We start from the raw sequence: 17384 nt of genomic DNA, 5'->3' as shown, positions 1-17384 counted from the left end.
TCTTTCAGGCTTGGGATGATGGTTTAGCAAAGATTGCTCAAACATGGGCAAACAAGTGCAAATTTGAACACAACTCTTATTTAGCAAAATCATACGAATGCCATCCAACTTTTCAATATGCTAGAGAAAATATCTGGTTATGTGGATTTAGCATATGTGCTCTGTAATTCTCACATTTTATTTTATTTTATTTAATTTTTTAAGTACGCTCCACTCCCAGTGTGGAGCCCAACATGCTACTTGAACCCACAACCCTGAGATCAGGACCTGAGCTGAGATCAAGAGTCAGATCCTTAACCGACTGAGCCACCCAGGCACCCCCTCATAATATTTTTTTTTTTAGATTTTATTTATTTATTCATGAGAGACAGGGAGAGAGAGAGGCAGAGGCAGAGGGAGAAGCAGGCTCCCCACTGAGCAGGGAGCCCGATGTGGGGCTTGATCCCAGGGCCCCGGGATCATGACCTGAGCCGAAAGCAGATGCTTAACCATCTGAGCCACCCAGGCGCCCCCCCATAATATTTTAAATATTTTCATTATTATTATATTTGCTATGGTGATCTGTGATCAGTGATCTTTGATGTTACTATTATAACTGGTTTGGGTCACCATGAACTGCGCCCATTTAAGACAGGGAACTTAATTGATAAATGTTGTGTGTGTTCTGACTGATCCACTGACAGGCTGTTCCCCAGTCTCTCTCTCTTTCCTTGGGCCTCCCTATTCCCTGAGACACAACATTATTGAAATTAAGCCAATTAACACTACAATGACCTCTAAGTGTCCAACTGAAAGGGAAGAGTCAATCGATGCAGCAAATTTTATTGTTGTCTTATTTTAGGAAATTGCCATGGTCATCCCAACCTTCAGCAACCAGCACCCTGATCAGTCCGCAGCTGTCAGCAATGAGGCAAGTCCCTCCACCAGCAAAATGACGATGACTCCCTAAAAGCTCCAATGATGGGGCGCATGGATGGCGCAGTAGGTTAAGCATCTGACTTGATTTCGGCTCAGGTCCTGATCTCAGTGTCTTGACCTCGAGCCCCACATCGGCTCCACACTGGGTGCAGAGCCCGCTTAAGATTCTCCTTCTCCCTCTGCCCCTCCCCCTGCTCTCCCTCCTTCCCTTCTCAAAAAAAAAAGAAAGAAAGAAAGAAAGAAAGAAAGAAAGAAAGAAAGAAAGAAAGAAAGAAAGAAAGAAAGACTAAAGCTCCAATGATGGTTAACACTTTTTAGCAACAAAGTATTTTTTTAATTAAGGTATAGACATTTTTCCTAGACATAATGGCATTGCACCCTTGATAGATGATGGTACACCTTAAACATAACTTTCATATGTGCTGGGAATCCAAAAATTTATTTGACTCGCTTTATTGTGCAGTTTGTTTTCTTGCCGTGGCCTGGAACCGAACTTGCAATATCTCCGAGCGAAGCTTGTAACAGGTGAAAAAATTGGGGAGGTAAAAGGAAGAGAAGGGAAGACAACATGTAATAAAGGCACTGCACCCATAATATGTAAGATTCAAAGCAACCGATAGAGGAATCAAAATAATTATGTAACTCTATTAAATGAATGGCGGAGGGAAGAGAGAATGATATCAATGAGACTGAGTGGTAGAGGCATTTTATGTAGAGGTAGGAGAAGGTAACTACAAGCAGAAACAGCAGAACAGGTAAAAGAGGTTATCCTGGAGAGCATAAATATGGGATTCGGCTTGGTGGACCAGAAGCCTGTTGCTTTGCATCAGAGACCCTCCTGTCTTCGTTTACGTTTTAACCCTGTTTGTGTATTACCTTGATAAAAACCTTTTAGTTATTTAAGAAATTATGCTATCTTTTTCAGGTTTTTGTTTCGTGAAGATGGTCACCATGGAGAGTGGGATTTATATCAGAAAAAAAAAATCAATTGATAAGCATCTGTTGAACAATTATGATGTGCCCAGCACCCTGTCAGGTGCTAGACGGAGCTCCGAGAGTACTGAAGACACAGTCTCCATCCAGAAGAAACTTCCAGTCTGGTTGGGCAAAACAAACCAGTCCATAAAACAATCAGGGAATGACAATACATGGTAAAATGCTGAGTTGTTACAATGCTAAATTATGCCCACTAGGAAGTATGGCAGTGGGAAGATGAAATCAGTTTAGACTGAAATTAACGAAGGCTTCAGGTAGTACTGGGGCTTGTTTCTGGCCTTAAATAATGGAAAAGATACCAATCGGTCTAGAAGGGAAGGGTCTCAGAGGAGGCCACGTGAACAATGGCTTGGAGCAGATTTTTTTGTCCTGCTTAGTTACGTATTATTAGGTAGAAATTTTTATCCTTTCTAATATCACTAAAAAGCTCTTTCTCTTTAAATCTCCCTAATACAACAACTTTCTCTGAGTGGATTATTTTTTTCCTGCTGACAGGGCAGTAAATTTTCTGTCGCTTTGCAGAATGGGAAGTGCCATTTACTAAATGAGCTCTTCTCTATTCTGTCCTCCTTTGGTGCCAAGTCTTAATAAAGACAGATGGGTTTCCCCCATCTTGCTGCCGCTTCCCATCTCGCGCTGATGAATATGAGACTGAGAGCCTGACCCCATCATTGTCAAGCAATATAAAAGGCTTCGTCCTTATTTATTGCCATACTTTAATTACTAGGGGAAAAGTATCAATTAAGAAACAAAGGATTTGAAATCGTTTCCACAAAACCAGGATGTCATCTGAGCAAATGAAAACCTTCTTCTTCTTCTTTTTTTTTTTTTTTTCCATTTTCTCTTCTTTGGTGGGGGAGAGTGAAGGTGGTGGGGCCGTTAGAGTTGTTTCAGTTAAATTTAATTAATAGGAACTCACGGCAGAATGTTCCACGAAGCATGAACATATCAAAAACCATGTTGTTCTAGAGCTATTAATTCAAATATTTGGGTTCAATTCAGTGGATATTTTAGCCGAGTCATCAGAGTTCACTGGTCATCCCGGAAGCCCTTCATCGACATGGCTGCAGTCAGTATATCAGACTTGAGAGTGGTTTCCTGGTATGAGCCTTGAAGAGAAGTTTTATAGTATAGTCATTCACTCCCTGAGCTCTTTGGGAGAAGATTTTAGCTGCTCTCCATGTGTTGTGATGTAATGTGGGAACACCAGGAACAGTCCTTGCCTTCAATTCACCTCTTCTTTCTACTGCCTCAAATCTACGCCATTCATTCATTCCTTGGTGGTAGGATTTCAGATCTCTAGAGACCTGTCAGCTAAATTGCATCTGCCCCTCAGGTCAGACTTTAACGGGTCCACTCAGCTTCTAAACCTTCACTGTGAATGAGTTAATCTGATTGCGTGTGTGTGTGTGTGTGTGTGTGTAATGATTTTTTTTCAGAATAACACCGATGCGTTTTTTTTCTTCTGCTTAAATTTTAATTATTAAATCTATGCTGTAATTTATATGCACGAAATCTGTCATATATATAGGACAGTATATATAACATATGCATAGTGTTTAATAATAATAAAATGAGCATCCGTATATCCACTGTCCAGCCTAAGAAATAGGATATAACCAAAATCTTCTTGAAGTACCTTGGGTACTCCTTCCTCCTCTCCAGCATTAACCACGGTTCTGAATTTTGTGTTTGCCAACCCCTTGCTCTTCTTTATGTATCTCTAAACAATGTTATTTAGGTTGTATGCATGTTCTGGATTTTTATATATGTAGGCTCACGCTGGGTGAGCTTTTTTCTTTTTTTGCTCAATATTATGTTTGTGAGATTCACCCACATTGATTCGTTTTTACTGCCTAAATATTTTTGTATAGATACACCAACATGTATCCATTCTACTGTCAGATTGCTTACTTTGGATGAAAAACCTTTTTTTTGCAAGACAATACGTGCTTATGATTTAAAAAAACCTTAAGCAATATATAAATATAAAAAGTGAAAGTCCTCTCCACTCTTCCCCCTCACCTTTGCAGAACTAACCACTGTTAATGCTTTAGTTTCTCTATCTCTCGAGTTTTTCTATGCACGTGTGAATATGTGTCTATGTGTATATACCCGTATAAGGAATGAGATTACACACACATTGTTCTGCAATTTGTTCTCATTTGACCATGTACTATGGACAGCCTTCCATGTCATTAGTTACATATTCATCTTGTTCTTTTTTTCCTAAGATTTATTTATTTATTTTATATATAGAGAGAGAGCATGGTGGTGGGGCAGAGGGAGAAGGAGAGAGAATCTCAGGCAGGCTCCATGTCCAGCAAGGAACCCGATGTGGGGCCCAATCTCAAGACACTTGAAATTATGACCTCAGCCGAAACCAAGAGTCAGACGTTTAACCAACTGAGCTATCCTGGCGCCCTTCACCTTGTTCTTTTAAAAGTCTTCCTTTTATTCCTTAGTATGTATGTAACTTAAATTATTTAACCAATATCCTATTGATGAACACTGGGTTGTTCCAAGTTTTGCTATTTAACAACACTGCTGTGATTGTCCTTATATATACATATCTTGGCACAGAAAAGATAAATTGTTGGGTTAAAGATATTCAACTTAAACATTTTATTGGTACAGCTAATTGCCTTCCAAAAGGAGTCACCAATTTACACTCCCATGAACACTGTATTGGTACAACCCTTCTCTACATGCTACCTCTGGTGATGGCCAGGAGGTAATACTGAATGTTTCTTCTGATTATAAAAGGACTAGATTTCATCTGTAGATAAAGTTGGAAAAGAGAGAAGAGCATTAAGAAAAAGTGAAGATCTCCTGTATGTCTATAAGTCAAGAAGAACCATCACTACCCACTTGGTGTAGTTAATTTCTACTCTCCTTTCATACATCGATGACCTTTGCCATTCAAGGGAAATATGTCCTGAGACATTGACAACTCCCCCAAAGTCTTGAATTCCTCTATGACATATTTCACTCCTAAAGCACAATTTTTGCAGTGACTGTAATCCACTTACTAGAACAGTCTTCTAATCACTTTTATTTATTTTCATATACAGAGATCTACACCACCATCAAATTTGAACAGCTCTACTACACCGTTACCTATTCAAAATTTCTATTTACTGGCTCAGCATTATCTTACATGGTTTCACTCTTTCTCTCCACCTTTCCTCACCAGCAATTGGATTACGCTTTTCTTTTTAGGCCACCTTAAAGAAATTGAAAACAATGCCTGTTGGCTTTCATTCTACTATTCATTCTATTCAGTTATCTTTGAACACTCATGTGTTCTGGTATAGTAGGACACTGTAATTCTACATTAATTGCAGATTGCCCTATTCTTTCATGTAGTAGGATACATTTTTCAAAATTCCCAGGCCTGAGTGGGTAATGGCTGTTAATGACCTCTCCAAATGTATGGATCATCCTTGTGTGATCCAGTAGAAAACTGAATTTTTATTTTTTTATTTTTTTGAAGACTTTATTTATTTATTTGACAGAGAGAGACACAGCAAGAGAGGGAACACAAGCAGGGGGAGTGGGAGAGGGAGAAGCAGGCTTCCTGTGGAGCAGGGAGCCTAACGTGGGGCTCGATCCCAGGACCCCGAGATCATGACCTGAGTGGAAGGCAGACACTTAACCAACTGAGCCACCCAGGTGCCCCTTTATAACCTTTTTAATAGCTTAAGTAGCTCAAGGTACTTTTATAAATACTGGAATTTAGCTTTCTAATACCTCTAGGATATAAGGGAGCCTGCTTCTCCCTCTCCCTCTGCCTGCCTTCCCCCTGCTTGTTCTGTCTCTGTCAAATAAATAAATAAAAATCTATTAAAAAATAAAAAATAAAAGGGTTATAAAAATATGAAGTACTTGTCCCAGCAATCCACAGATGTCTTCTTGGCTCGTTTGCAGATGCTGGGTTATATTAGCATCTCTTAATTAATATTGAGCAAACAAGGTTTCAGTAGGCCCATTTAATAAGTACATGTACCGCGTGCGTCTTCTGACATCTGAGGTAGTGCATTTCCGAGATAAGAGTCTCAATATTGTTTGCCTCATGCTTTCAGTCAGGCGGCAATTAAGGAATCAAGAACATGTGCCTTCCAGGACCTTGCGCTCATCTGTCACTTCTAATAGTTTCAAGGCGATTTGTTAGGTAGCGCTGGCTGAATGATTGGTTTTCTTATGGTAATTGCCAGTGCAGTTCCTGTAAGGCCTGAAGGGGGAGAGGGAGAGGATTAGGGGGAAACATTCTGGGCTTATTTTTTCTTTATCGTCTTCTTAGATCAAGTCTTCAGGACTTCTCAGCTTGAGAATACCACAAAAGAACAGCAATGAATCCACCATATTGTTGTGGCATAACCAAAGCCCGAGAAGCTGCCTTCGAGCTACCTATTTGTCAGAGGCGGAACTGCGGAAGGCCTGGCTGACTGAATCCCAAGCCATCTGGTGGTCTTCATGGGACGTGGTCCGGTTCTCCACAGGAAGTGGTCCGGTTCTCCACGGGAAGTGGTCAGGTGGCGTAGTAGAAGCCAAGATTTAGGGACCCTGAACTGATGTCCCGTTTCTGCTGAGTGGCTATGAGACCTTAGCTTTTTCATCTGTTAGATGTGGTTAATCGTACCTGTTCTACCCGGAGAGCCAATGTAAGATAGTTATCAAGAGCACAGGCCACAGAACCGAAGTGTTTAGTTAGGTTGGAATCTTGGCTTGTCATTTCTTTGCTAGGTGGTGTTGGGCAAATAATTTAACTCTCCGAACCACACTTTCTTAATTGGTCAAATGGAGTTAATGATGGCACTGGGGCTCAAGGGTTGTTGGAGGATTGTTATGAGGGAATTCATATGAAATGCTTAGAGTATCTCATGCATTTTGCCATCGACAGATACCAGATGTCAGCTGCTATCATATATGATGCTTAAAATCACAGGCTCGAGGCCTAGTTGGCATCCAAATTCTGGCTCTGCCAATAAATAACCTTGCAAAATTACTTAATGTCTCTGTGCCTCAGTATTTCCATCTGCAAAATGGGGATACTAATGATATGACCTCCAAGGGTTATTGCAAGCATTACACCAAACCTTCCATGTGAAGGGCTCCAAGCGGTGCCTGACACATACTTGGTATTCAGTAATTAAATATTCTTTTTTTTATCCAAGAGTCTTGATGTAGGCCACACTTATATCCCCTACCCTCTGGTGTTACCCATCTTCTAAGGCCTAGTATCTTTATCATTGTTTCATCTTTATCAAAAGCTGCTTTCAGACCCTTTGAAAATGCTACCTAAAAGTTTAGTTGTCCTTGAGGCTTTGCAATTTGGCTGGAACAAAAGGAAATTTCAGATTTCAGATTGAAGCTGATAGGTCCTATTTAGTATTTAGTATTCCATAGTTATTGTGAGAAAAACATGAGCTGTGAATACATGAAAAAAATCCAAAAATACTGTGCGCCAATGGAAGGGACTGCCTGTTACCCTCCAGCTTTTGTTGACAATTCAGAAGCACAGATTGTGGGCATTATTAAATGAATGCTTTCTGGGTGCTGGGCCCTACATTATCTCAGTTATGCATTCCACAAATCCTATGCGGTAAGCATTAACTCCATTTTACTACTTAAAAAATAATATGTCCTTCAAGAAATTTTAGTGGTTTATCCCAAATTCACATAGTTCCTAAGGGATGGAGCCAGGACTTAAGCCCAGGTTTATCTAATTTCAAATCCCCTGCTCTCTCTAACTCTACCATGTTTACAGAGTGTTTGTTCTCAGAACACAGTGTCACTGAGTGCAAATCACTCTGGAGATTCAGAGGTTTGTCTGGTAGCCTGGCTGAAGAAGCAAAGAGACTGCTGAGCATTTTTCTGATTCCTGCACCTCCCTGGCTAATCCCTTGCCCTATCCAGCCAAAAGGACTGCAGTGGCAAAAACCCTGATATTCATTTTGAAATGCATGTTCCCAGAGTTCAAACTGGGCCCAGACTATAGACTAAGCTGTGATTTAAAGTGCTGATTTTAGAGGTTTGGTATTTACATGAATGTGTTTGCAATAATGAAAGCAGAAAGGCCAACTGATGAGTGGGTAGATGGTTCCTCCCTTGAGTGTCCCACTAGATGAGAATAAGAGCCAGATCAACATAGCACTCCTCCCAACATCTGTGTGTTGGAAATATGTGGCTACTCATCTAACTTCACCCCTGGGATTGAGGCTAGACCCCAGCTGATTGTGAAGCTGGCTGATAAGATAGGGAAAGTTATGCTTTGGACATTCTTTAAAAATTCTTTTCCATGGAGACAGCACAAGAACAGAGGTCAAGGAATAGGTAACAGACACAGACATAGATTTTAGTGGTGATTGGCTCATGTTTTCCAAAGAGTACACTGGAGACTTCCCAGAATACTCTGCAGGTTGGATTTTAGGGGTGCATCTTAAGAAGGATTTGCCGCGCTTGCCCTACAAATACTCCTCTGGATGGAGCACAAGATGATCCTTTGTTAAATATAATACTGGTTTATAGCAGATTAGGTCTTGAGAGAACTTTGTGACTCCATTTCAATGCAGGCTTCACTGGTGGTGAATAAAAAGAATGACTGTTCTTCTCCCCAGATAATACCATGGGATGATGGCCTCTCTGAACAAAGAGCCACGGGGACCAAGAGATTCCATATCATGAGCAAAGATGAACTAACCTCAGCTCCCAGACCATAAGTTGCTCCCAATCTAGTGGAAGAGAAAAACATGTTAATATGCTTAATACAAGACAGAATAAAGTGCATGCCAGGCAGAATTACCAGCACTAAACTAAAGAGACTTGAAAGTATGGAGGAAGGTTAAATTAGTTCTGCCTCAGGAGATTAGGGATGGCTTCACAGAAGAGCTAGCCCTTGACTAGGCCTGGCAATATGAATTGAATTTTCATAAAGAAGATGCAGGAAAGGATATTCCAAGCTGAGGAAATCCTATGATCAAAAGCCAAAACATGTGAAAGCAAACAACATGTTTTGTTTCCTTCCTTTTGACAGTAGTGAGCTGTATCACTGTGGAATCCAAGCACATGGTATGCGCAGCCATCTTTGGAAACTGGTAAGTCTGAGTCTGGAAGTGGGAGCCAAGAGATGAACTGGACTTGGCTTTGGAGGCTAACGGGGGAGAATGTGATGGAAGAGTTGGCAGCCCTTCTATTATGGACTGAATGTTTGTGCACCCCCCAACTCATATGTTGAAATCCTAAGCCCCATAATGTGATGATATTAGGAGGTAGGGTCTTTGGGAGCTAATGAGGTGATGGGGGTAGAGCCCTCACGAATGTGCCGAGTCCCCTTATAAGAACACGAGAGAGCTTCCTTCCTGTCTCTGCTCTCCATCGTGGGAAGGTACAATGAAAAGTTGTATTTTGTTATAGCAGCCTGAACTAAGACAATTTCTGTTTCTAGAACTGGTCCTCACACTTGGAAAAGCTGAGGATTAGGGAGCCAGCAGGCATCCTATAGAGCACAGTGGAGTTCTGCTGTAAATCAACTCTTGATCATGCAACAAATCATTAGTAAATAGCATATATAAGTAGCTCTATAATGACATTTTATCTCCTTATTTCAAACTCTTTCCTTACCTGACTTTTTCTGTAACTTCTTTTAAAAAAGGTGTTTCCCCTTTTTTTTTTTTTTTTTTTTTTTTTTTACACTGCACCCTCCTACGCCTATCAAATGCTGGCCCAGAGGGGAAACAAGGATTCTGGAAACCCACAAACTAGATACGGTGGTTTGCTGATACATTAAGGGGGATAGGGGTAGCATCCAATACACACCTCTGTCAGACCAGAACCATGGCTCAATAGTGTATCTCTGATCACCCTCCAGAGAGTTTAGGAAACATGATGATTTTCATCATGTTTGTACATGACTTGTTTGCAAGATCCTTTAAATGTGGATTATTGATATAAAAATTGATGTTAGATTTGTTAATAAAGCTAAAGTGTTGCTTTAGAAATATTGACTGCTTTCATTAGTGCCAACCATTAAAACTTAAGTGTTACAAAGTATGTTGTTTATGAAGAATTTAAATGAAGGGGCTACTTATTTACAGCCGTGTAGTAGTAGTTAGGAGGAAAGTTTATGGCAAATTTGTAGACAGATTTATACATTGCTTTTCTTTTTTTCCTTTCTTAATTATGTTGTTAGCCACCATATAGTACAGTTTTTCTTTTTTTAAAAGATTTTATTTTTAAGTAATCTCTATACCCAACATGGGGCTTGAACTTAACAACCTTGAGATCAAGAGTCTCTGGCTCTATGGACTGAGCCAGCCAGGCTCCCCTACACGTTGTTTTTCAAATATGTTAATATAATCAGAATGAATATGACCAAAATGAATATGACAGAAGCAATGAATAAGAGTTTAGATGATTTCCTCTGAAAACAGTCACAGTGGAATCCTATCTTATTCAGGGGGTAGGAAAAAATCAGTGACAAAGACTACTAATTGCCCACCCAATATCCACTTTCCCTTTCCTCCTTAGTTATAGAGATTTTTCCTGGATGGTAATGTGCTTCTCAAAAATTAGATTTCTCAGCTTCCAGTTCAGCTAGAGGTGGCTAATGAGATCAATGTGGACCTTATTAGGAGGAACTTGTGGGAAAGCTATTTAAGATTGGATAGACTGCTGGTGAATGCTCATACTGTCCTCTACTTCTCATATTTCCTGCCTGGAATGTGGACTTGATGGCTGGATCTTTAGTAGCCATTTTGAACCATGAAGTAACCTTAAGGATAGAAGTCAGTACTAAGAATGGTGGGGGCAGAAAGATAGGAGTCTGAGTCCCTGATGACACTTGAGTCCTTTATATCATCTCTGCACTGCCTATCTCTAGACTACCTTCTTATAAGGAGGTAATTTCTTGTATTTAAAATGCCACAGTTGAGTCTCTGCTATTAGAGGCTGCATATGCTTACTGTAAAATTGTGTATAATCAAAATTACCTTCAAAAATAACCTGGGGCGCCTGGGTGGCTCAGATGGTTGGGCGTCTGCCTTCAGCTCAGGTCATGATCCCAGGGTCCTGGGATCGAGTCCCGCATCGGACTCTCTGCTCCTTGGGAGCCTGCTTCTCCCTCTGCCTCTCTCTCTCTCTCTGTCTCTCATGAATAAATAAATAAAATCTTAAAAAAAAAAAAAACCTGAGAAGGTGCCATGTTTGAGACCAACATATCTTCCAACAAACCGGTTTTACCTCCGGCACTGGAACACATTACTATTCCCACAGTTGAGCACTGGATTTACACATAACATTGTGAAATTGTCACACTATAAAAGTCACATGATATTCAAAAAGGCTTAAAGAAAGGAGAGTCACTTTTCTATGCCCCATGCGGTCTGGGTACAGGGTCATTGAATGAGATGGGAGAGGTCGTCAGATTTAGCAAATAAAATAAAACAGGAAGCCCGGTTTAATTTGAATATTAGATTAACAACTATTTTTTTTTGTATAAGTATGTCCCAGGTAATAGTTATACTACAAATCTTTTGTTTATTTGAAATTCAAATGTAACTTGGTGTCCTGTATTTTATTTGATAACTCTAGATGGGGAAGAGAATTGCTAACATTATTTATATAATCATTCTTCTACTATTCCTACTATTTTTTTTGTCTTCTTTCCTTTTCCTATTATACAGTTGAATTTGTGTAAGTTACAAATGTATCTAAGGCTCAGTCAATGAGAGAAAAAAATGATGGAAGAATACAAACAGTATGATTCCTTTTTTTTTTTTTTTTTTTAAGTAGGCTCCATGCCCAGTGTGGAGCCCAATGCAGGGCTTGAACTCATGACCCTGAGATCAAGACCTGAGCTGAAATCAAGAGTCAGATGCTTAACCAATTGAGCCACCCATTCACCCCAATTCCTTTTTATGTAAGTATTAAAATAAAAATTAAGCAATGCATTTTCAAGAGAATCATACATTAGGTGGCAAAATTACAAACAAAAGCAAGAAAATAACATAAGATCCAGGATTGGGGTCACCCCCCGGTGTGGGAGGATGCTATAGAGCATACACTAAGAGCTTCTGAGGTATTGGTAATGTACTGTATTTTAACCTGGGTAGTAGATACAGGAGGAGTTATTTTTTAATTTTATTTATTTTTTCACCCCCTTGATTAAGTTTATTTCTAGGCATTTTATTTTTTGGTGTAATTATAAATGCAATTGTTTTCTTAATTTCTCTTTCTGCTACTTCATTATTAGTGTATAGAAATGCAACAGATTTCTGTGTGTTAATTTTGTATCCTGTGACTTTACTGAATTCATTTATTAGTTCTAGTAATTTTTTGGTGTATTCCTAAGGATTTTCTATATATGGTATTATGTCATCTGCTGATAGTGAAAATTTTACTTCTTTACCAATTTGGATGTCTTTTCTTTCCTTTTATTGTCTGATTGCTGTGCCTAGGACTTCCAGTACTATGTTGAATAAAAGTGGTGAGAATGGACACCCTTGTCTTGTTCCAGATCTTAGGGGAAAAGCTCCCAGTTTTCCACCATTGAGTATGATGTTAGCGGTGGGTTTTTCATATATGGCCTTTATTATGTTGAGATATGTTCCCTCTAAACATACTTTGTCGAGAGTTTTTATCATGAATGGGTGTTGTACTTTGTCAAATGCTTTTTCTGCATCCATTGAGATGATCATTTGGCTTTTATTTTTCCTCTTGTTAATGTGATGTATCACGTTGATTGATTTGCAAATACTGAATCACCCTTGCATCCTTGGAATTAATCCCACTTGATGGTGATGAGTGCTTTTTTGGTGAATTGTTGGATCTGGGTTCCTAATATTTTGTTGTGGATTTTTGCATCTATGTTCCTCAGAAATATTGGCCTGTAGTTCTTTTTCTGTAGTGTCTTTTTCTGGTTTTGGTATCAGGTGATGCTGGCCTCATAGAATGAATTTGGAAGCTTTCCTTCCTCTTCTATTTTTTGAAATATTTTGAGAAGAATAGGTATTCACTGTTCTTTAAATGTTTAGTAGAATTCACCTGTGAAGCCATCTGACCCTGCACTTCTGTTTGTTGTTCATTGCTAGTAATTGTTCAAAGTTTCTGTCTTTCTGATTAAGTTCTGGAAGGTTATGTGTTTCTAGGGATTTATCCATTTCTTCTAGGTTGGCCAATTTGTTGGCATATAATTTTTCATAATGTTTTCTTATAATCCTTTGTATTTCTGTGGTGTCAGTGGTTATTTCTCCTCCTTCATTTCTGATTTTGAGTTATCTTTCTTTTTTTCTTTGATGAGTCTGGCTAAAGGTTTATCAATTTTGTTTATCTTTTTCAAGAATCAGCACCTGGTTTCATTGATTTGTTCTATCGGGGTTTTTTTGGTCTCTATTTTATTTATTTCTGTTCTAATCTTCATTATTTCCTTCCTTCAACTGGCTTTGGGTTTTGTTTGTTCTTCTTTTTCTAGCTCCCGTAGGTGTAATGTTAGGTCGTTTATTTGAAATTTTTCTTGTTTCTTGAGGTAGGCCTGTGTTGCTATAATCTTCCCTCTTAGAACAGCTTTTGCTGCATCCCAAAGATTTTGGACCAGTGTATTTTCATTTTTCTCCATATTTTTAAAATTTTCTCTCTGATTTCTTGGTTGACCTATTCATTGGTTATTTTATTTTTTATTATTAATCTCTAAACCATAAGCGTGTTTAATCTATTTTGTGTGAATAGCATATTTCACAATAAACATGAAAAATAATGCTTTTACAAACCCACTTTATCATATGATAATAGTTATTCCCTGTTTATAGACTATCTGCCCAAGTTCAGTCTTTGACTAAGACATGCTTTTTTCTAACTTAATGAAAATGATGGTTTTTAATTATCTTTATTGCCATTTAATGTTTAAATCAAACTTTTGTCTTCTTGTTCAGGTGTGTCCGCCAATTTGCCAATGGGCCAGTTTCTATAAATAGATGTTCTTGTTTTACATAAAGCAGCAATATAAATCACCTAACTGTGCCTTTTATTTTAACACATAATAGCGGCATGACTGGCACCAACTGGATAGATGCCATTCTTTAAGTTGTTGTGATGTGTATCAATCTCTGCTGCTAAATCCGAGGTGGCCTATGCAAAATTGCCTTTGTGCCATTCAACCTTGAAATTGGCCATAAGGCACAGACTCCTACAGAAGTAATATGTCAAACTTCAGAAATTACATCACATTTTGGGAAAACCATGAACAATGTCCAACAGACAGTCCTAGCAGATTAAGTCCTTGACTTGATTTTTTTGGAGGATCAAGTACAATGTCCTTTGCTTTATGCTGAAGACTCGGGAAGCACACTCTAGGAGCATAATAAAGATACCTTCTATGTGGGCAGATGGCTTGTCTGCTCTAAATCCCGCTTTCCTCCTCTCTAAATATAAAGGGTTTAACTAAATGATAACTGAAGTCACTTTGATGCCCTCATGTTTTTATCCCATAATTTGGATAACACTCTCCATTTGTCAAAGTGTCTTTGCATGCATTATTCCACTTGATTTCCCAACAACCTTCTGAGGTAGTTAAGGCAAAATATTGTTATCCCCTGTTTAAAGATGAGGAAACCAGTGCCCAGAGAGCATGGTGACTCCAAGGCATGTAATTCAATGGAGACAAATTGACTAATGGGACAGAATAGAGATCCCAGACATAGACAACACTTACCCTGAAAGTGTTACTAACACTTGATATATAACAGAAATGGCATCACAAAATAGTGAGGCAAACTTGGACTATTTAATAAATGGTGCTGAAACAAATGATTATCCATATGGAAAAAAATGAAATTGGATCTCTACTTCACACTATACACAGCAATCAATTCCAGATGGTTTAGGGACTGAAGTGTAAAAGACAAAACTTTAGAATAAAATACAGGAGAATGTTTTTGTGACCTTGTGGCAGGGAAGGATTTTTTCAACAAGACAAATGATGTAAACCCTCAAAAGGAAAATATTAAATTTGACTGCATTAAAATATAATAAAATAAACCCCAAGTGGATGGATTAAGAAATCAAGGCTTTTGTGTATTATTTAAATTTTAAAGTTCACTTATATAAAAGCTAAAACTAAAGACTTTAACAGAAATTTCAAGGAAGAGAGAAGAAGAGGTAGGATTAATGAGTTAGGTTCTTGGCTCCATCAAGAGAGAAGACGAGGGAGCCAAACCCATCATCTTTCTTAGTGGGTAACCTCAATAGATACAGATTAAAGTTGGTGAATCAGAACTAGAGTAATGGAATTAACATTAAAAGTACCAAACACAGAAAAGTCAAAGGTCTGAAGGGATTTGCCTGGGAGCAAGGGACAGAGAGGCAACATTTTATTTTTCATTGGTATTATTCAGTATTGCTTGAATTTCTATTTCATGTTCGTGTATTTTCCTATATAATTAAAAAAAAAAACACCTTAATTAAATGAACAGGGCAAACAAATGTGACTAGGTTGGAGGCTTTGACCTCATTTTCGAACCAAAACTTTCTATGTTACACAAGAGGATCAAGTTGGCAGGTCAAGTCTTAAGCATTGCATCTGTTAAGTCTCTGGACAGTTGATTGCATTTTTGAAATAAGGCAGAACCAGGTTGGAAAGTGTTTAAATCCTTCTCTCAAGTCTTCTCTGTTTACATGATTCATAGGGAACAGATGGCCCAGCTGTCTGTATTTAAGAGAAGTGGGTGGTTCCTGGTTTGCAATCAATGAAGCAATAATTACAACAATTTTGAGTAAACTGGACCCCATAAAAGGTTGTTTTAATTTGTGAATGAGGTGGAGGCACAAAGAGAAGTTAGGCTGATTGGACTCTAATCTGCAACATATTCAGGAAAGGGTCTTTAAAGTTGAAGCAGCTACAAACCTCCCAAGCCCTCCCTCACCAATATACTGGGAAAATGAACTTTGTCCTTGACTGCTTGTGGACACCCAACCAAACCAATGGATCAGAGAGACTGTCATTTTGTTCAAAAGCCACGTACTCCCTTCTCATCAAGGCCCAGGAAACATTACCACTGCTTCGAGTTGGCTGACCTTGAGAGTTAGGGAGAAGAGAGATCTTTATTTCTACCTCCCAATACCCTTAGCATGTTGAAATGCTTATTATTTGAATACTGTTAACCCACTCGCTCCTGAGAATGCCTCTTCGTGCCAGCTCTCAAATGCATGTTGGATAAGTGTGGAAAAGAAAGGAATTGCACGGATTAAAAGCAATGATGACAATAAATCATGGTCACTCTGTGGGGCTTTGGAACCTATAAATACATTTACACCATTCTTAAGGTGCCTTTTATTTATTGAGTGTTTAAGATGTCTTATCAGCATGTTAATAGCAGTTTTAAAGGGAGGGTTCCCAGTTGGTAATGCGTGCTTAATGACCCGCTTTGTTCCATAGGGAGCTGCATATTCCAGCTGCGTCTATGATTATAGCTGATTTGTTCACTTCAGTCGACCACGGTTTGGTAGGATGGTCAGCGTTCTGCAGAATGGGCAATGGCAGGAGATGGAATTATGGAAGTCATTTAATTTTTCTGGACTCTGTCTCAGGCTGATCTTGGGATATTACAGAAAGGCCTTCTCTAGAGGGAGAGGTCAGCTTTTTCCAAGGGAAAGATCTTAGTCCCTGCAGAGGACTGCCTGCTGGATAACACGTAAACTTCCTAGCCTGCCCCTTCCTGCTGCCCCTTCCATACACCTTGTGCTCCAGCCACAGTGAACGATCAGTGGCTCTCGGTGAGCCTGTTACGACCTTCTTAGGGGTGTTTGGAAATGTGCGGTAGCGATTTTGGTTGTCAAAGAGCCTGGGAACGAGAGGGTTTAAACATCTTGGAATGCACAACATAGAACTGTCCTGCTCAATGGAGTGCTCCATTGAAACATACTGGACCAGTTCCCAAGAAGGTAATGCGTTTAAAAGGATTTTTTTTAAAGATTTATTTATTTATTTATTTTAGAGGGGGGAGAGAGAGAACACAAGTGCAAGGTGGGGAAGGGCAGAGGGAGAGAGAGAGAGAGAAAGAGAGAGAATACTCAAGCAGACTCCCTACTGAGCAGGAGCCCAATGCAGGACTCAATCCCAGGACCCTGAGATCATGACCTGAGCCGAAATCAAGAGTCAGATGCTCAACCAACTCAGCCACCCAGGTACCAAGAAGGTAATGTGTTTAAAAAAAGACTTTATTCATATACAATTCACATATGCTACAATTCACCCATTTAAAATATAGAATTCCAAAAAATATATAGAATTCAATGGTTTTTAGTAAAGTCTATGTTTTTTTATACCTCCATGTCTCTGCTCAACTTCTTTCTGCCTATGATTTTTCTGTCTGTAATCTTTTCTCCTCTCTTGTCCACCTAAAAATGTAAGATGACTTCTAAAAGTTCCAGCTCACATGCCATCCCTTTGATGCTTTTTTACTTTTCTCCAACAGACT

The sequence above is a fragment of the Mirounga angustirostris genome, unplaced genomic scaffold (genome assembly GCF_029215605.1).
Source record: "Mirounga angustirostris isolate CCGP_5_RB_7025 unplaced genomic scaffold, mMirAng1.0.hap1 SCAF_11, whole genome shotgun sequence".
Classification (NCBI taxonomy): domain Eukaryota; kingdom Metazoa; phylum Chordata; class Mammalia; order Carnivora; family Phocidae; genus Mirounga; species Mirounga angustirostris.
This window is presented reverse-complemented; position numbering follows the sequence as displayed.